The 22,030-nt window shown below is 39.4% G+C and overlaps 1 long non-coding RNA gene across 1 annotated transcript in view; it reads right to left on the reverse strand.

The window, feature by feature from the left end:
• The window catches only part of LOC114045815, a 617,680-nt gene that overhangs the window by 2,120 nt on the left and 593,530 nt on the right, over positions 1-22,030 (reverse strand). Inside the window, exons 7-8 of the long non-coding RNA XR_003569432.1 lie at positions 21,953-22,005; positions 4,545-4,679 (exon numbers count right to left, since the gene is read on the reverse strand). This is a non-coding gene — a long non-coding RNA (uncharacterized LOC114045815). The remainder of the gene's footprint in view (positions 1-4,544; positions 4,680-21,952; positions 22,006-22,030) is intronic.

A 22,030-nucleotide genomic window follows, 5' to 3' on the forward strand; every position in this document is an offset into this window, starting at 1 on the left:
AAATACGGTCACATAATTTGTTTTGATTTGAACAACTGCACAGCAAACGTATGCGGGTCACAGTGGCAGGTAACAGACCATTTACTGAAGCCCTGAAACAAATAGGAAACAAGGTCCATGACAACATAAGGGAGCAACACTTCGCTCATGAGATATTCTGAGCTAAGGGAAGACACTGGGAGAGACGGTAATAAAAGAAATACGGGTAGATGTTTCAGTTACCGAATGTCTGCCTCAGCTTCCAAAGATTTCTATACTTTGATGGGGCAATGGAGCCCTCAACTTTCAGACGCTGTTCCATAATTTTAAGGAGCTCGTCATTCCCCCTCCAATATTTATTGGAGTTTCCTTTGAAATCAGATCATACTTATTCACTCCAAAGCATGAGCAGATTGTGGCATCATTCTATAAAACCAATGATCAAGTTGCAGCTCTCTGAAGAAAAAAAAATCCCAACAACCTTTCATGCTGAGATTTCTCATAGTAGTTCTCAGCACAGAAGTGATTTTCCCCCCCCTAACTTGCATAAAGCCCCGTTAAGCAAGGTTTGAGTTTTCCCAGCAAGGAGAAAGTGTTTTTCAGCTGTTAAATTTTTCAGATGCTTTTTTTGTATCTGGATAAAACTCAAAAACATGTTTGTTTCAAAACATAAACCTTGTCATGTACAAAGTCTTGCATATAGACTAATGCTGTTGCCATGTTTGAGGATATTTGGTTTTGAAATAAGGAAGTTGTATGCTTTTAAAAACAGCACCCTGCCCATTACTTTTCTTATTAAGCACTAATGCAAATGTGATTTTGTGAAGGTTCAGGGGTGCATGCCTTTGGCTTGCTTAATCCCCAGTGATATGCTTATTTCTATGTGAAAGAGAAGACTGGCCAGATTCAACCTGAAGAACATCCTCGCAGCAAGCTCTCAGTACTTCTCACTCCTGTTTTGCAGGGCTTCTGTGGCAATGCTAAACGTTCCTGATTTTTCAGTTTGTCTGTGCTGCCGCAGTTGGTACAACCCATGCTATCTGGCACATAAGTGAGAAAACCACATGACTGATATAGTCAAAGAAGCAACATCTGAGTACCACCAAAACAGACAGACCTATTCATTTAAGAAATGAGCCTGATCAGCCTTTAGTTTTAAATGCGAATGGCCAGTGTTTCCTTCATCAAGAAGAGGGAATAAGAAATTACCTTCATCAGTTTAACATTCCAGTCTCAAAGTCTCTTAAGTTCCAACAATTGCCCTATTTGTTTGCACATTTTCCAGGGAAATATAGTTTGAATAGTTGGAGATCAGAAGTCAGGTGATTCTGGAGCAGAGCTCCAACTATGTAGAACTGAGCAGTAGGTGCACGGTCAATTTAGAGTCCTCTGTTCCAAGTGCAAAAAAGCTAAGGAAAATTTACAATTTCGGAGAAGAGATAATTAATAATAATCCTTAGCCCTTCTCCTCCCCCTCCAAAAGCACAAACACACCTCTTCTCTCATAAACTTCCAGGTGAGTATAGTCAAGGAGGGAGGGAGACTGTGTGTGAGAGACAGATAGAGAGAGAGAGAGAGACAGACAGACAGAGAGAGAGAGAGAGAGAGAGAGAGAGAGACAGACAGACAGACAGACAGACAGAGACAGAGAATGAGAATAGGCAAGGGTATATTGGTGAATGTTTAACAACCAGCTCTGAGGTGGGGAAGAATTACCCCTACAATATTTAGTGTAATCTGGGTGGTTAATATTTTCTCCATCACTTTTTCAGGTCTAGACATTAACAAAATAATAAGTCCAGCCTTCATTCGGAGCATCTGCAGATTTCCAAGGTGTCAATGCTCACACTGTAAATTTAACAATTGACTCTTGAGAGTTGGTTTGAGCTAGCTTCAGAGCACTCCTGAAAATATGGGACTTGGGGGAAAAGAGATAAGTTCAAGCAACCCATCTTGAAGCCCATCATAGAAAAGGTCTTTAAAATCTGGTCAAGAATTAGGACCTTTTTAAAAGCTTAATCTTCACCAATTATTTAAGAAAAGATACATAACCTCAAAACTAACTGGCCACTAGTTACTGCTAGTGATTGAATGCTTTCTAGCATTAGAGAGGGCCCAGAACTTCCCATAAATAAAAAAAATAAACACAATATCCAAAATAACTAAAGCCACATAATATGTGTATGTGTGTGTGTGTGTGTGTGTGTGTGTGTTTAAAGGTGCTATTTGACACTTATCTAGGAACAGTTCTACAGTATTCAGACCATTGGCTTCACTGTTGTCTTAGACATCACGACAGAGGAGCTTGATGTTTCTTAAATCATAGATCTTTCAAGACAATTAATCTCTGAATTACAGCATTCTCTCCCTGCCCTGCCTTTACACCAACACAAAACTCTGACTGTGCCCCTTTGCCAGGCTCTTCTGACTGTTTTGGATAAACTGTTCCTGGAGTTAAAAAAAAAAGCAATTTGCACAACTGTGAGTTTTTTAGAATAGCCAGGCTTTTCAAAAAGAAGGTACCCATAACAATATCAGCTCTGCAAGGTCCTTTATGACACAGAGAAGCAAGATAGATACAGTTTTTCTGTTGGCACAGGTGGTCAGGGAACAGACCCTTACTTAGCTCATAATGGTGTTGTACAAACAAATGAACTAATGTCCTTACAACATGTGAACTTCTGAAACCAAAGCTAATAAATAAAACCTTCCTCCTGCTTTTTATCAGAGGCAGCATGGAAGCCTGCCTTCAGACATTGCAGAATGTATGCATTCAGACAACTCTGTGCATTTACCAGCAGACAGTGACCAATGCATACTTCTTTTAGTGTGGACTCCCCTAGTCTTCTAGAAAATATTACAAGGCCAGTAAGAACTGAAATTAATTTATGAGTTCCCTCCAGAATATAAGTAACTGTCTCATGAAGACTTACTGAATGCTAAGTGATTGTGGTACACCGTTTTATATATGTAAGTTGACATTCTTCAGGGCCATTGTATTCACCATCCAGGTGATTCCCTATCCAGGATCATGGGATGATAAGGTGTGAAGGTTTGGGCTTTCGGGAGCAGGAAAGTTTGAAAAAGACTAACTTCTGTGTATTGAACACAATTTCTTAATATCATAACTGTTGGACTGTTTTGCAAACAAAACAAGGGCCAAATTTTTCAAAAGACTTTAATTAGTCCCCCAATTTTTATGGGTACATTTAGTTGTTTGCATAAAGTCGTTCTGTTATCCAAAGCAGATCACTCTCTATACAAATGACAAAGCACCATGTGCAAATTGGCACTTGAGCAAAAGTCATTATTTAGAACACACAAATGGGGTAGACTGCATACCCTCAAGTGTTTTTGGGGGAGAATACTATAAACACAGGTGGGCTGATAAAAATTGGGCCCTCCTATGTTTGTTCATTGTTTCTATATGGAAAATTACATTTCTCTGAGAGTGTATGTGTAAATATGCATCTGCTTATGTTTTGGCAACTCTAAGTTACCTAAATTAGTTTTGATCAACACTGTCGGATTTCTAAACTCACTAGTGTAATAAAAGCAAGTTAAAAAAAAACCACGCCACACACACAAACAAACCCTACAGTACATTGTGTGCTCTGCTGTTCTGAGCCCCTGCATCAAGACAAAAGGAAAGCGAGACTTTGTCATTCACTAGCTGTTAATAATCAGGAAAAGATCTGCCAGACAAGCTCTTCCAGGGCTCTGTCTGTCTGGACCAGGTATATGCTGCAATACACAAAGGGCTTTGCAGGGGGAAAAAAATGAGTGTTCATGGACAATGATGCAGCTTTCTTAATTAAGATTTTCATTACTGATACATACATTAAGGTTCTGCAAATGTAAGCGCCAAAGCACTCTCATGTGCAGGTAGATGTCCCTGATTCTATCTTCAGGCAGTAAAGCTAAAACATATTAAATGTACACCCTGCAAATGTTGTGGCTGCCTGGAGAACTCCAGAAATATTTCTACTGGAACACAGGGGGCCCTATTATAAGCAGATTTGTAACACATCTATTAAGCAAACTACCCTGACTGACCCTACCCCCTCCCCTTTACTTACATATATAAATTGTGTGTGTGTGCACGTGTGCATGCGTGCATGCATGTATGTTTAAAGGGTCTATAACTCCAGACCCTGCATGGCTAAAGCTAATCTGGGAATAATAGCCTAACAACACTGAGAGTCCAGGTTGTGTCTGTGTTTTCAAATATTTATTGCTGAGAAAAGAAATGAAAGATAGGACCAGTTCAGCTATGAGGGATGGTCCAAGTGGGGAAAAAAAAAAAGGATAATAGTCCAGTTGGCCCAGCTCTAACCTTTCGAGTTGACATCATGGTCTAGTGAAAAGAACAGTGGGATTTGTAGTCACAACACCTGGCTCTGACTCTGAGTTCTACTCCTGGCTACTCCTTACAAGTCAGTAAGCCTCTCTGAGCCTGTTTCCAATCAGGAAAATGGTGACAATACTTGCCTATCTACCTCACAGAACACTGTAAGAAAAGCACTTTTTAAACTGAAAAGTGGTACAATATTTTTCTCACTTACTATTTGATCCACCTCTGTTGGCCTTTCCCAGCTTCTGAGGCTGGTTGGCTTGACGCTGCTGTTGTTCCTTAGGCCCAGGACTCATCCGTATCTATCTTTGCTGTGATTTATCTTTTCTTCTTTGTTCAGTTGTGGCTAAATTAAAGGTTTTTTTTTTTAAATAAGTAAGTTTTAGTAAGGACATTAAAAAAAAAAAATCAAACATCTTACTGCTTCCTCCTGAAGAAAAAAATCCTATTCCACAAAAAAATGGACAAGTTTTCAGAGTAAAGATTTCTGATCATTACTTAACTAAAGTTTAGCTAGAGTTGAAGCAGAGCTTCTGATGCATCTGGCTCTCATTTCTTTTCCCCTATTTCAATACTACCTTTTCTTGTTTCAGATCTTTGCTTCCTTTTCCTGTCCTGGCTTCGCAGCTGACTTTCCGGACTTTCACAGCATATCACAGCTGCGAGTTCACTCTGGTACTTCCCTTTGCACCTGAGGTTTCATCACCCCAGAACATTCCTGCCCCCTTAAAATGTAAGCTCCCAAGCAGGGCCAGCTTTTCTTCTTTTTTCTTTTGGCTTATATTTGTATCTCCAGCACTTAGTACAGTGTCTGGCACATAACAGCTATCTAATCAATGCTAAATGACTGACCAGTAAGAAAGCACTTATTATAATATAAGCTTCTTGCTTTGCATTGCCTGCCTTGGGTCACCCACTTAGTTGTTTCCAGTCTGAGGAACAGCTCCACCCTTCAGTTCATTTGTAGAGACATTCATTTGATGTACCTGACTATGTCACTCATTCCCTTTCCTCCAACAGAATTCTACTGTTTACTGAATAAAATCCAAACTACTTACTGTGGACATTCAAGCCCTCCACAGTCTGGACCCACTCTATGTTCCGAGTCTTATTTCTCCCTCTTCACCTTCACATACTCTATGTGGCGGATGGGAGAATGACTGGAATAATGGAAAGCATGATGATGCTGGAATCAGAGGAACTGGGTTTAAATTCCACCTCTGACCATGGGCAAGTTACTGAGGTCCACTTCATGGGTCTCAGCTTACTTATCTGTAAAAAATGGTTGATGAACTTTGGAGACTCTTATAGCTCTAGAACTGTGATACTATAGTTTAATCAAATTGGTTGTTCTACTATTGTACTATAAGAAATGACAAGGAGGATGGTTTCAGAAAAGCATAGAAAGACTTAAATGAACTGATGCAAAATGAACAGAACTAAGAGAACATTGTACATAGTAATAGCAATATTGTAACAATGATTAACTGTGAAAGACTTAGTTACTTTAATCAATACAATGATCCAAGACAATTCCAAAAGACTCATGATGAAAAATGCTATCCATCTCTAGAGAGACAACTGATGGATTCTGAGTGCAGATGGAGGCACACTTTTTACACTTTTTTTTTCTTACCCTTTTTTTGGCAACATAGCTAATATAGAAATGTGTTATGTGTGACCTCACATGTATACTTTATATCATATTGCTTGCCTTCCCAGTGGGTGGGGAAAGGGACTAGAGGGAGGGAGAGAATTTGGAACTCAAAAATTTTAAAATAAATATAGTTTAAAATAAAGAGCTATGAATTAAAACAAAACAACCCCCCTCCCAACAAATTGATTATTCTAAATGTGTCTGGTACCTTCCTGCCTTTGTATCTTTGCTTACACTGTTCTCTCTCCACCATGATGCCCTTTGTCTCCTATCTAAGACTGATGATACTTTTCATATTACTTCAAAACTAAGCTCATGAATAACATCATCCATGAAGTTTCTCTTAGTTCCCCCATTGAAAATGATCTTGCCTTCCCCTGAACCATCATGGCATTCTTAAAAAGTGTTTATAATTTGAAAAAAATTGGATTTTAAGATCTAATTCTGTTAGGTTCCTTGGGCCTAGTTTTATTATTTGTTAAATTTATAACCTTGGTCATTTAACTTCTCTGAGTTTCAACTTCCTTAGCCTCCTCAGTAAAATGTGACGATCATATTTTTGCTGTATTTTGTGATCATGTGATCTACTTCATGTGATCATAAGAACATAAACTTAGAGCTGGAAGGGATCTGAGAGGCTATCATGGGAGATTACTGTGAGGATTATATATATAAAATACTATATACAAGTCAGCTATTCATTATAGGTCCTCACTGATCCCCTTCAGCCCATACCAAAGACCATGGTCTGGTAACGCTTCTGCTTCAGGGCCACATTCCCCTCATTAGTGACTGCCTCTCCTGGTAGTGATGTTGTTCACTTTCTTCTCTCTGGCCATGCCCTCCACAAAGGTCACTCTAAGCCCCTTAGCAATAGAGCCTTTCCTGCCCCTACCCCTAGATCTGGAATCATGAACTGTTATCAAATTAACTCTCCCACTGTCCCTATACGAGGCTTGCCAATCTATTCCTTTATGGCTCCAATCTCTTCCCTTAACTCTTCAAAGTGCACTTCCATGATCACTATTTCCTTAAGTATGTTGTATCTTCCATTAGAATGTAAGTTCCTTGAGGGTTTGTTATTGCTGTTGCTGTTCAGTTGTGTCTGATTCTTCATGACACCATTTAGGGTTTTCTTGGCAAAGATACTGGAGTGATTTGCCATTTCCTTCTCCAGCTCATTTTACAGATGAGAAAACTGAGGCAAACAGGGTTAAGTGTAGGTCCCACAGCCAATAAGTGTCTGAGACCAGATGTGAACTCAGGAAGATGAGTCTTCCTGACTCTTGGGCTGGCATTCTGTTCACTATTCCACCTAGCCACCTCTCCCCCATTTGTCATTAATAAGGATTTATTAGGCATGTAATACATACCAGATACTCTGCTAATACTAGGGGCACAAAGAAAGGCAAAAAGACAGTTTCTGCCCTCAAGAAGCTTATATTCTAATGGCAGAGTAACACTATCTACTGCACCACCTAGCTGTCCCCTTCCTTGATGGTAGAGACTTCCTTTGCTTTTATATTGTATTCCTAGCTCTTTGCAAAGTACTTGGCACAGAGCATGTGCTTAGTAAATGTCTTAATTAATTCATCCATTCATTTATTATAATTTATTATAATTTTGCACTCTCATTTGTCAATTCTATCTTATAACACAACTATTTATAGACATATTATATAAACATGTAATATGTATGTCATTGTTGTTTCAGTCATGTCTGATTCTTTGTGACCCCATTTGAGATTTTCTTGGCAGAGATACTGGAGTGGTTTGCCTTCTCCATTTTACAGATGAGGAAACTGAGGCAAACAGGGTTAAGTGACTTGCCCAGGGTTAAGTGACTTACACAGCTAGTAAATGTCTAAGGTCACAGTTGAACTCAGGTCTTCCTGACTCCACGCCTAGTGCTCTATCCCCTGAGCCACATAGCTTATTTCATATATTAGATTATAACCTCCTTGAAATCAAGGTTTTATTTGACCTACAATTATCTAGTACATATTATGTGCTTGATGGTATTTCAGGATGGAAGGAAGGAACTGTTCCAATAAACAGATCTTTTTTTGGGTCATGTAACAATTTTGTTTCTTTCCTCAGGTTCTTTTTGATAAAATACTCATTCGATCGTTCCAGGGGAGAATTGAAATTCCACTAGACTGTAAGCTGCTATATTTGACTGTAAGCTCCTTGAGGGCAAGGACTGTCTTTCTTTTTCCATATTTGTATCCCTAGCATTTAGCACAGCGGTAGTGGGTGTTTAATGCACATTTATTAACTACTAACTAAATTATAATCATGGTTCCTTGCTTTCATGTGATATTAAACCTTAAAAACATCCTTGTGGTCTCTTTCTCCTGGGTAGGAGATAGTGCTTGGGTAATGGATTCTAGGCAGTCAGCTGATGGGAAGCATAAGAAAGAGGTTGCCTTTTACCCATCATACACCACATGATCACAGTGAATTTCGTGGAAAGCTAATGCAACTTCAGACAACATTAAGAATGGCATAGTATTCAGGCCTAAGGAGGCAGGACAGATCTCCTAGGCTTTTCCCTGATCAGATCATATCTCGAGTATTATGTTTCATTCTGCCCACCCCATAAGAAGGATATTAATAAGGTAGAGAGCTTAGAAGATGATAACCAAGACGGTGAAGGGCTTAAAATCATGCCCTATGAGGACTGGTTGAAGAAACTCACAATATTTACTATATTTGTGAGTGGGAAACATGGTAGCTATCTGAAACAGTTGGAAGATGGTAATCTAGTAGATTTGGTCTGTACTCTAAACATTAAAGGTAGGAACAATAAAGGGAAGTTGAAAAGATGCTAATTTAGGCTTACTCTAAAGAAAAATTTCTTAATAATCAGAGCAATTCAAAAATAGAATGGACTCCTTCAGAATTTAGTGAGTTCCTTCTCATCAGAGAACATCTTTTGCCCTTCTTTATAACCCCAGCTCCTCTCATAGTACCCGGCACATAGTAGGTGCTTAATAAATGGTTATTGACTGACTTCCCAGGAAAGGAGGACCACTTAGTGGGAATGTTATAGACTGGATTTGTGTTTGAGTATGGGTTGAACTACATAGTCTCTGAGACCCCTTCCAACTCCATGGTTCTGTGATTCTGTGACTACATACCATATTCTCAAGAATAATAAGGGGGGCTGCTAGGTGGTGCAGTGGATAGAGCTCCAGCCTTGGAGTCAAGAGGATCTGAGCTCAAATCTGGCCTCAGACACTTGATACTTACTAGCAGCTGTGTGATGCTGGGCAAGTCACTTAACCCTGATTGCCTCACCAAAAAAAGCTAAAAAAAAAAAAAGAATAATAAGGAAAGGGTGGTTTACACAGTGGTCTAATAGTAATGTATCATACTATGATTCATAGTAAGTTTATATATTCAATGAATTTGAATACAAACTTAATCTTCCACTTGCTGGGAAGGAAAGCATCAGAATATCACCAGAGGGATTCTTGATCTTCAAAAACAAACAAGTCATTCTTTGAAGACTTCTGGTTATATTCCTTTGTTAATCTGGGATTCTTCCTATACAACACTGTAATAACATTGGTAATGTTTCATCTGCTCTCTCCTTCATTTTGATTCATATTCTTGAAGGTTACAAGGAGATATTGTCATGGTGGTCACACTTTTCTGGAGTTTGCTTTTCCTTCATTTTAGTTCCAGGGTGATTACAAGGGGCTAGAAACACATATGCTTGTAGAGAGGTGGGTCAGCCTTTTCATATGTGTGTGTGTCCCATAGATATCCTGGGTATATGGTTCATTTGTGGTTATGGATGGAAGGAAAATGCTGGTCTTTTTTCGTCACGATTAGATAAGTGTATGGTGTGCTGCTGTTTCACAGTCAAGCATTTCTTGTATTTTAAAGTATGTACTCATTGGATGTGTTATAACATCAACTGATTACCACATACCTGGTACAGAAGAGCAAGAGAATTAGCTGAATAGCAAATATAGCGGCCAACAGTTAAGCATGGTGCTTATGACAGAGAAAAGCAAGGAAAAGAGAAAAACCTAGGGAAATGGCTCTTGTTTTAGAAGGCTAATCATACATACGTACATATACACGTATGTATGTATGCAAGCATGTATGTACGTATATAAAAACTTGTGATGGTGATCTTTTTCTTCCTCAGATCCTTACTTATCTGTAAGAGCAAAACTGAAAGAGCAGAGTGTAGGGTTTGCCTATGAGTTTTACTCCATGGGTTACATAGGATACCTGGTCTTTATACCCAAAAGACTTGGTTTAATTAGAGTTAGGTATGGTTTTAAAAGAGAGGTGGTTATTATTTTTCACATGCCAAAAAAGGAAATCTTTAAGGAGGTATTGAAGGTGTAACCCAGTTTAGCCCAGCCAAACATGGTATGCAAGTTAGTCCACTGCAACTAGTTATCAGAAAATGAATCCCTGGGGTCAGGGTAAGTATGTCTGATTTGTATTCTGTGACACTGCATTAGGAGGAGCAAGGGAAAAAATAGAGACATCAGAAAGAATAGAGATAAAAGGAGAGCCTAGAGAAGAAAAACCTTGCTTTTTTTCTTCTTCTCAGAACTGTAACTATTAAGTCTTTACCAAATGCTTCTTCTAGTCCCCAAATAAAACAATGCTTGCTTGAAGCTTTCCAGTTGAATGATAGTAGTAAAATCATTCATTCAATCAATCAATAAACATTTATTTATTTATTTGGATCTCCTGTAGCTCAGGAGATACAAAAAGATGCAAAAGACATTCTGTACCCTCAAGAAGCTTACAATCTAACAGGGGAGACAATGTGCAAAGAAATCCATACAAAGCAAACTATATACAAGATAAATAGGAAATAATTAACAGTTCAAAGGCACTATAATTAAGAAGGATTGGGCAAATCTGCCAGTAAAAGACAGGATTTTAGTCTGAATTTAAAGGAAACCAGAGACAGTGGAAGGTAGAATTGAGGAGGAAGAGCTTTCTAGGCCTGAGGAACAGCCAGAGAAAATGCCTAGACCTGAGAGATAGTATATATTTTGGGTTTTGTTTTTTTGGGTTTTTTTGCTTTGTATGGTTTGGGGGGGAAAGAAGGAAAAGGAAGAGAAGGAATATGAGAAACACTCACAGGGTTAATTAACATTCAACGTTAATCATCATTACTGTGTCCCCACTTGGTCTTTTTGAATGAGGTGTATAATCCAGAGGCAGGTGTATAAAATGAGAAGTTTTCCAAGAGCATCATTAAGAAAGTGGGGCACTCGGCACTCTGAGCATTAGGTGCACTAAGCAGGATGCTTTGGTCCATAACAATACCATTGGTGGTACTAAAGATGTGGTTCATAACCACATTCTCACGGGTGTTTGATAGCTCAAGTGGAGAGAGCAATCCTTCTAGGAGGGATAGGCCAGCCGCTCTCTGTAGTTCTTAGCTGTCTTAAAGGATGATCCCCAGGATCTTCATCTTCCCTCTTCTCTGGTCATCTCCCTTCCCGGATAGCATTCTATGATTTATGGCAGACATTACTTTCCTTTCTGGCTTGACTTCTTTGTGGGATTATAATTTTCTTCCCTCCCAAAGTGGGGAGAAGACTGACTTTGGGCCTATTCTCTCCCTGATTCTCAGCAAATGACTCATTGTAATACTACCATCTGAACCTCTGCCTGAGAGCATGGATCTGTCAGATTTCCACCCTGCTGTAGGTCTCTGGGAAACCGCTGCTCACAGGATGCAGATCTTTGCTATCCTTCAGATGTATCCAAGGCCCTCCTGTCACAGTCGTAAAGTAAGGGCTGTAGTTGTTTCTGTCATTGTGGCATTTCTACTTCTCTAGTGTCTTTTACATTCCCTGAAGTTACTGAAAAATATTCCATTTTATTAAGTGTATAAGTAAAACATATAGGAGTCAGGGAGATAGAGGAAAAGGTGGAGGACATTGATGACATGGCCTCTAGCACTTTATTTATGAGAACATCCAGAAATCTCTATCTACATCTGGTAGAAGAATTGTGTCAATTCTGCCCTTGAGACATGGATCAGGCAATGTTGCCAGCGTATATTTTTTCCTTCCCAATAATTTACTGATTCTGGAGTCTGATGGCAATAGCTCAGACAATCATTTTTCTCTTCATGTGAGTGAAGCATTGGTTTGAGTTTTTTATTCTTGTTTTTCCCCCCCAAATAAGAGGGAAACACATCACACAAATATAAGCACCAACCTGACATACTAGTGACCCTGCAAGCATACTGATTTGTGCTTTGTTTCTGATTACACTAACAATGAGGGCTGGGTTTCAGAGTCAGTAGTGAGATGCCTGTAAACATCTAGAATCCCAGAATGTGCTTAAATGGTAGCCCAGGAAGACTTTAGAAAATATTGCCCTTGGAATAAAAAATGAGATAAAGGCTGTAACAACCACTTAAAGATTCTAATACATTTTTCATAGGGAGTAGGGATTATTCACCCTCCTGTTGACTGCTTCAAGTTCCCCTTAAGTCTGAGAATTTCTTAAACAGTCATATAATAGGGCAGTTCATTGGCCAGATTCATGATGTGCTTAGTATCTAGTACTGACTGAAGTAATCTCCTGGTATGGTATACCAAAGAGAATACTGCAGAATGAAGGATATTCAGTAAGTGAAGATATCATTACATCCTGCCCCATCAGTTTAAAATGCTAAGAACAAATCTGAATTGGAGTGGAGTGTTCTTGTTTATTTGGAAATAAGGAAAGTCCTTTTCCTTCTGGATCTATCCTACCCTGCTATAACATCTCTTGCACTTAAGATATGGGGGTACATAGCCCTAAGGTACGTCACATGGGACTATGCAGTTGGCAGATGCTAGTAGGACAGGTTCTCACAAGAAGGGAACTTTAGGTTTTCAAAAGATTAGAAGGGACTTTGGAGGTGATCTGAACAGAACTTCATGTGATTTGAACTTCTGAACAAGAATTTCCTCTATAAATCTTTAAAATGTCATCCAGTCTCTTCTTGAAGATCTCTGATGAGAGGAAATTCATCACTACTCAAGGCAACTCATTCTACTTTTAGATAAGTCTAATTGTGTTGCAATAAAATTATATTGATATTTTTTATATTACAGGAAAAACTGTAATACCACAGTCTCTGAAGAAGTAAAATTGAGAGTAATAGGTGCATAGTGGCTGTGAGTAGGCTGCAACATGTAATCAATTAAGAACTTTCAAGAAGAACAAGAACAAATGATGTCATTAAAGAAATGAATGATAGGAAAAAGACATAGGCTGGTCATGTGATGAGGGAGGATAGGTGGTCATCCAGAATGCTCCACTGGAGTCTTTGAGAAGTCAGGGGAAAATGAGGAAGACCTCCAATTAGGGATGTACTGGAGCTGCCCTGAACTAGTTCATGAGAGCTGATGGATAAATTTTCAGTACAAACATTTATATCTCAGAAATGGGTAAAACATTACAAATTAGGGCTTGATTTATTATTTTGTTGATTTTCTAGTCTTAAGTGATGGAGAAAATGTTAATAATATAGATTAAACTTAATAAAAGAGTACCATTTGTGCTTTTTTTTGAGAACCAGTTGTTATCATTTGCCAGCATTTCCTTGCCTCTAGCACACTGGGGGAATACTTGGGACATGCTTATGGAGGGACATGAACAAGATTTGCACAGGATGAGCAGACAAGTTTGGGTTGAGGTCTTTGTTGTTGGAAATAGCTTTGAAAATGAGATCACATAGATCCATTTGGATATTTGTATGTGTGTGTGTATATATTTATGTATATGTATACATATATGTAAAACAGGCATGTATACACATATAAAATTATATACATATATAATCAAACCATTATGAAGCAAAGATGTGTTTTATACTCCTAAAAATGTACAGCAATGCCCTACATAGAGCAGTTATTATATCTTAATGCTCAAGGAATATGTGCTCTCACCAATGGAATGAAACAGGAAAGCACTTATGAAATACTTACTATGTGCCAAACACTGTGCTAAGAGGTGGGGACACAGAGAGAAAAATACAACAGTCCTCGCTCTTAAGAATCTCACATTATAATTAGGGGAGAAAACACAGATGGCAGAGTCAGCTTCAGGACAACCATTAAGGCCAGGTGGTCCTTAGGGATAAAGCACTAGGGCAGGTGATAAGGCCCTATGGACCTTGGGGGCAATGTTCAGGATGATGGTCAGCTAATGGCCGTTTGGAAGGAAACAGTGGGTCCTAGGGCCATAGTAGAAGTGAGACTGTAGGTTACTTCAGGCAGAGGTGGAGATAGGGGTAAGGGTCAACATCCAGTTAAGAGTGGGAATCTAGTAACCGATGGAAATGGGGAAATAGAAGTTGGAACAAGGTAAGAAAAGAATTCCCCAAAGCCTGCTCCTGCTGTTCCCTCAAGTGTCCACTGGCATGTTGGTAATGGGCAGGCTGGGCTAGAAGAGAAGGTCCCTGGATCCTCCCCTCAGCTCAACCTGCTGGTCCCTCAAGACAGGTGTGTACACATCACAACCTCACTACATCCTTCACGACGCTTGTCTTCCACAGCGTATCTACCCAGTATGGAAAAATTTCAAAGGGAAATTTCTTTTCTTGACTAACGGAGCTGATTCTCTGTAGCCTGTTCTCTATAATCAGTTCCCTGCTTCAGCTCAGTGCTGTCTGTTGTATTTTTAAAAATATTATCTTCTAATTTAAGGGAAAGTAAAGCAAAAATTCACATGCCACCAATATTAGCCATGCAAAATAGAAAGCCAAAATGTTGCTAAATGATCATAATTTGGCAAGACGTAGCAGAGATCAGAGACTAAGTTATCATGTGTTTAAGTATGCTATGAACAGAATGCCCTCATTTTTCTAGTCTTTGGTCAACCTGGACCTGAGGTAGAGTATCATAGTTGAAAAAACAATGGATTTGGGTTAGAGGATCTGGGTTCAAATCCTAGCTCTATTACTACCTATGTGAGCATGGGCGTGAGTGACTATGTTTGACCATGATTCTCTTCCTACCTCTCTGACCTCTCCTTATTAGTTTTTTCCCACCAGTTCTTCTTCCTCTTTGTGACTATCCCAAAAGTCTGTCAGTTTTCTGACAGAGAAATCTAAATGATTCCCAAATTTATAAGTTTGTGGATGTCAATATTTTTCTTCCAGTTATACAAGCTTAAAAACTTGGAATCATTTTTGACTTGTTTCTCTTCCTTATCCCCAAATCCAATTATTTGCTAATTCTACCATCTTAAATATGTATGTATACATATATATTTATGTTTACACATTTATATACATTTACACATATGATACACAATTAACACATAAACACATATTTTTATGTTTAATATATAATATATATTTAGGATGGTAGAATTGGGGCATGTTTGGAGGTAGAGGAAAAGGAACCAGTGGAGAATAGGAAATTAAAAAATGAGAAAGAATACTGTTACTAGGACTATGTACTCCAAAGAGGATCATATATACTCAAGTATATATACTCAAGGAAAAGGAAAAGGATCCACTTGCACAAAAATATTTAAAGCAGCTCTTTTGTATAGTAGCAAAGAATTGGAAACTGAAGGAATGCCCATCAATTGGAGAATGACTGAACAAGTCATGGTATATGATGAATGTTGATAAAAATACTATTGTGTGTGTTAGAAATATAGAAGGAGAGGGTTTCAGACAAACCTGAGAAGACTTGCATGAACTGATGCAAAGTGAAGCGAGTAGACCCAGCAGAACAATTTATACAACAGCAATACTGTAAAGATAATCAACTTTAGAAGTCTTAGAAACTTTGATCAGCCCAATAAGCAACTACAGTTCTAAAGGACTCATGAAGAAACATGCTAGCCATCTCCAGATAGAGAACTGATAAGCTCAGAGTGCAGACTGAAACATAGTTTTCTCTCTTTCAGAAAAAATGGGATCGAGTATGAATGATTGATGGAGAAAGGTTCCAAGGGAGACAGGATGCAATGAAATCACAAGTGGGGTTCATCTTGGCAAGAAAAAGGGTCACCTTTTTCTCTCTGACTAGAGGAAGAGGAGAAAATAGGTTTATGTAAGTGGAGGAGGAAAGCTGAGGAAATACCTGTCAGGTGACCTCAATCTTCTTTGTAAAGTAGGACATATGATTATCTGACGAGAAGAAAGGGGGCTTGAAGAGAAAGGCTAAAGTATGGAACAGCCACTTTTGGAAATGTGATAGGGAATCACTAAGAGATGAATTAGAAGATTGTTGTACAGCCACTGGAGCCCAACTGAGAGCGCACAGCATTAGTCTGTAGTGGACTCATCATGACTTTCTCCGATAATGGTAAGAATGTCCTGAGGCAGAGTGGAAAAGATTGATATGGATTATATAGGGTAAACAGAGAGAGAAAAGGGTGTCTAATTGTGAATGTACAGTATCTGTGTGGAATATGGATCTGCTTTATCTCTGTTTCATCTCAATGATGCTGTCTGTCTTCTTTCTATCCCCTCCATCCCCCTCACCTTCTGTAGTTTATGGAACTCATTGTTGCCTCGTAGGTAGGGAGGCAGCAAAAACAGGTATCAGGGTAGGTAAGTCTGTGGTATTCTTTATCTCACTAAGTGCTCCAGGGATTGAAAAAGTTTAAGAACTATAGCCACATTAAAAACTGAAGACATGGGACACAAAGAATGGTGCCTGGACAGTGAATGGTAATGGACATTTCTAAACATGACAGAATTTATTTTATTCAACCTAAATGCATAAAAGTACAGGTGGGAACATTATTTATGCAGGTATATGCAAATGATTTTATAAAATAAGTAAAGCCCTTCTGCTTTTTGCAAGTTGCCAAGGTGGTTCCTGATATTTTAAAAGCTATAGACCTTTAAATGTAGTCTACTGAGTGTTGGAATCCCTCTATCAGAATCACTGACATTGTCAGGGCAAATTTATTTATTTTTGCTCCTAAGAGATGCTTACAAGGTTCTCCTAACCATCGTGACCAGGGTTGTATCCACAGAGATATAACATGGAAAAAACCCTTAGAAATTATTAAGATTATTAGAACCTTATTCTAATGAGATCTCTATATGAGATTATTAAAACCCTTAGAAATTATTAAATCACAACATTCAAAGCCGGGAATGTTGGCCTAGAAAACATAAACCCATCTGACCCCATGTGTCTGGTACAGTGAATTCCTAAGCTCAGAAATATGGGGCCCGGCTGTGCATGCCATATTGGTGTTGTAAGACTGGCAGTGGGTTGGCTTCAGCATGGTCTATTTCAAACTCTTTCACAGTGCCCAGTGTTGCGTGTTCCCAGATGACATTTGGTTGGCAGAAGCTGGGCCACCAAAGCTGGCGGCCTGGAATTTGGCCCACTGTGTTTTGACAAACATATAATTGACCATCTGATTACCAGGCTATGTAACTGCACTAGGGTCACTAGGAAAACCTAGGTCTACATTAGGTTCCTACTAGTCCTCTTGTTCATCTACTAAGTCCATTTTTTAGAGAGCCAAGGAATGGCTCCTTCAAGAAAAAAGAAATCACACACGCTAACTTCCCTCTCTCCACCCCCAACACACACATGCAAAAAAGAATATGGTAAATGTGGCATAAGCTATTGAGAATTTTCTTAACATTGTCTTGTCAGCTCAAAGTAAACTAGAAAAAAGCACATTTATGATGAACCCTGATAGAGTGAGAAGAAATGAATATTTTTGAATTTTTGTCAACTCATGACTGTGTACAAGTTGAGAGTCAGTTTGGTGGTGTGGAACTTTTGCTCTAAAAAAGACAGCAATGGGGAAATTATGGAAAATTTAGGGAGTAATTGACTGTAGGGGAACAATATTAAGAGATTACGCTCCGTTACATGTGAATAAAGATGGCTGCTGTTTAAGAGCAAGAAAAGAGATGGGGGAAACTCTCTTTTCCCTGATTCCATTCTGGTCCAAATGTTACAATCTCCCATTATGCAATATTCACCTTTCAGGAGGACCAACAACTCAGGAGCAGAGACAACCATTTCTTAATATCCTTTCTGATCAGGCAGTCATGGAGACATATCAGCAATTCATCTCTGACAGCCGAGGTGGCAAGCATGAGGCCTAGTTCTGTGGCCCATACTAGATTAATATATAATTGGGAAACATTTAACAAAATAAATAAAGATACATAAAAACACAGGTAATATTAATATGTGTTTTTCTAAGTCAACATCATGTCCCCCCAGGGATTTTTATGTATCATTTAGGGGCCCCCATTTCTTTTTGAGTTTGACACTGCTGTCTTAGAGAATAAAGGCTGTGACTTTTGGGATAATACTTAGCTGAATAGCATATCCACAAGGCACTGAATGCATATTACTGCAAAGCAGAGGTGGGTGATAAAAACAAACCAAGCCAAACCAGTAGCAGTATAGCAAGAGAGCAGGAGCTGTCTTTAAGGTTTTTGGAAGCTTGTTACAAGCACTTGGTACTGAAAGAAAGAGAGCCAGAGGCCCAAAAATACTGTAGCAACAGTAGTTACAACAGTGTAGGTTGTTTGTTGCCTGTTGTCGTTGGCCTCGTTATTGACAGAGGTGACAGCAGGAGGGAGGAACACATGCTGGGTGAAACTGGGGATGCTGTGTGTGTGTGTGTGTGTGTGTGTGTGTGTATGATGGAGAATCCCATTGTAGTGGGAATCATCCTTTTCATTTCTTCACTTAAGAATATTTTCATGTTACTTTCCTCATCCTGAAAGGTGATGATCAGAGCCCAAATAAATAAATCTAGGCTGTAGAAATTCCACACATAGAAAGGGGTGGGCTGCACAAACTAAATGTTCAAGTCATCTGCTTTAGGGCAGCATGACTAGTGAGAGATTTGGCAGCAGAGTATAGTAGAATAACAATAATTGACATTTATATAATGTTTTAAGATATGCAAAACACTTTGTATATTTTCTCACTGGACTCTCACAACAAATCCTATATGATAGATACATCAGTTATTGTTATCCCTATTTTACAGGAGAGGAAACTGAGGCTGAGGAGATAAAGTGGCATACTCATGGTCACCCAGCTAAGTTAGCATCAGAGGCAGGATTTGAACCCAGGTTTCATCTTTCTCAAAGTCTAGCATTCTTTTTCACTACTGGAACAATCAATCAACAAGCACCTACTATGGGCCAGGCCTTGCGCTAGGTGTTGGGAGTACATGTATAAAGAATGAAACAATTCCTACTCATAATAAGGGGAAAGAACGAGTATATATAAAAATACATACAGCATAAATATAGAATCAACAAACACATGTACATGCATCTACACCACCCCAGTGAGTGAGATGCAGCGTAGTTTGGGCAGGAGTGCACCAGCAGTTGGGAAGCCAAGATATCTGGTTTGAGTCCTAGGTCTGACACTTGCTATACACCAGCAGGTGAGCTGCTTTACCTATCTGAGTCTTAACTTTTCTCATCTGTAAAGTGAGGCAAATAATACTTGAACTAATTCATGGGATTTTTATAGGCAAGTACTTTATAAATTATAAATCACTCTATACATGTGAGCTGTTCTTATCATCCTCATCCTCGAAGGGATGTTCTGAGGACCAAAAAAGCTAATATATGTAAAGTGGTTTATAAGCCTTTAAGAGCTGAAAGCTACTGTTGTTACAGAGTTGTCTTTTCTTTGTCTATGGCTAAAAAGGAAAGACAAAGGAAATTCCACTTGGGATCAGAGCAATGGAACAGAAAAGGTACCTGGAGATTTTAGCACATAGTCAGGCCTAATTAAAAGTCAGAGTCCAAATCTGGAATTCAATCCTGGACTACATGCAAGGCCTGGGACAGGTGCCTAGGATAGAGAGGCTCATTCAAAGAAGAGAGGAAAGAGGCAGAAGGAGCTGATGTTATCTTACTGTGAATGAAAGGCAAGTTAGGAACACTTAAGAGCCTAGTTTTCTGACCAGTTCCCAAGGCACTTTCTTCTGTTTTGGATGAGGCACTAGGGTGACATCATTGCAGTTATCAGCTATTTATATGGGGCACTTGTGTACAGTAGTGCTATCAGAAACCCAAAAGAACATCTGGATTATATTTACCCCACTGAAAAAGGAATAGACTCATGCTTTGGAACTATCTAAATGATCAAAAAGCCCACCTTGGGGAGGGGAGTGGGGTGGAAAGGCTGCAAGTTTTCTATAGGCTACTGCTCTCTTCCTTCCTCATTCTCCTCCCCATTTCCCTTTTCACATGCTTGGAAGGTAAAGCTCGATCTGGCTCTGCCCCTACTAGAAACTGATGCAAGGTAGAAAGAATTTCAGAGTGGATCTTTCAACTATGCTTTCCCTTCAAAATCCTCGTCCTCAATTTTGTCTTTTCGGTTATAGGTCTCCAGACCCCAGCGCCGGTGGCTCATGTGTGCGAGGCTGCCCTGGAGCCCTGACGTCATAATTAACCAAGGCAGTGTAGCCAGGAGAGCACCATGCTGACTCATGCCTAGTGATGGGAGGATTAATGCCTCGTCTAACACAAAGCTATTACGTGAACTGTTTTTCCATAAAAGAACAGTGACAAAAAATGATTTGCCAGTAAGAATATAAGCAATATGCAACACTAGGTAACCCAAAGGGAATAAGGCTGAGGCACTGAGTGTTAACTGTAAACATGCACATGCACACCCTCCAAAGCATTAAGAGACCCTCTCTATCAGCACTACAAGTGAGAATAACAAGACTTGTCAGGGGCAGGTAGGAACCACCCCTGCTGTATAAATGCATAATACATGGCACAGGTCTTATGGGACTTTAATCAATCTCCTTTCTCTGTCAAATAAATGTCAGATTAGGCTTCACCCACTGCATATTCTTTGGAGACTTCTACTTCCCTCGATCTGTCTGCATGCATCTGCAAGGAACATTTGCAGAAAGGGCCAGAAGGACTCTCTTTTTGTGCAAATGGCTATAGCATAAGGAATACCCCAGGGCTGGAAATGGAATAAAGCTTTTGATTGTTGTGGACCAGGGAGAGTGGCCACAGGAGAGACAGAGGCACAATCAGAAGGATGCTGACTGCCGCTTAACCCAGCAGGCTTATCTGAGTGGGTGTCATCACCAGCAGGAAGACTTCTTACCCAGGGGGCTAGGGTTTACAGCTGAATGGCAGGATTCCTGGGGCTCCAATGCTCCTACCAATGACCTTAGAGAGACTCTTCTTACTATTCAGGCAGTTAAAAGTGAAAGTCAGCACAGTCCTATTCAGGGGTGCTTAGATTAGGGCTTAAATCATGAAAATGCTTTCTTATAATTTCTAACTGAAATCCAATTTTTTTAAGAGAGAGAGAGAGACATAGAAAAAAAGACAGAGAGAGAGAGACAGAAAGAGAGAGAGAGAGGGAGGGAGGGAGGGGGAGAGGAGGAGAGAGGGGGAGAGAGAGAGAGAGAGAGAGAGAGAGAGAGAGAGAGAGAGAGAGAGACTGCAAATATGATACACAGTCCTAAGGAGTTTTGGGGGGCTTTCTGCTTTTTTCATCAAAGTATATTTTTAATAGTTATTATACCAACTGCTGATAGGTATTAAGAATCCTGGGGTAAAGAGTTGCAAACTTTGGCCTGAAGTTAAAATTAATGAATGCTGGACAGAGTGCTTAGGACTTCAGTGGGGCCCAGTGAATACTTGTTGATTGATTGGTATAGCAGGACAAAAATCAAAACTGTTATCAGTTCCTGAGCAATGTCAACCGCATTCCTAAAAAGCAACAGGTTTTGCAAATAGCTACTGCTACCAGCCCAAAAGACAAAATGGAGGTCTTTCCAACTAGACTCATGGACAGCAATGCTGGTCAACAGCGTCACCTTCAAAAGTAAAGAAAATGATAAATAGACCCAGTATTATGTTATGAACCTTCAGCAAAGTCAACTGATAAACAAGATGAAAAAGAATGATCATTTTTCAAATCGGAGTCTTCCCTGAAAGGTGATAAAACAGATTTACTTACAGAAGAGGAGGGGATGAGACCCTTCAGGGACAAATCAGCGATTGACTGTTGAGCTGAAAAAAACAAAAGGAAAAATGA

Source organism: Vombatus ursinus, unplaced genomic scaffold (assembly GCF_900497805.2).
Source record: "Vombatus ursinus unplaced genomic scaffold, bare-nosed wombat genome assembly UNPS02001419.1, whole genome shotgun sequence".
Lineage (NCBI taxonomy): Eukaryota > Metazoa > Chordata > Mammalia > Diprotodontia > Vombatidae > Vombatus > Vombatus ursinus.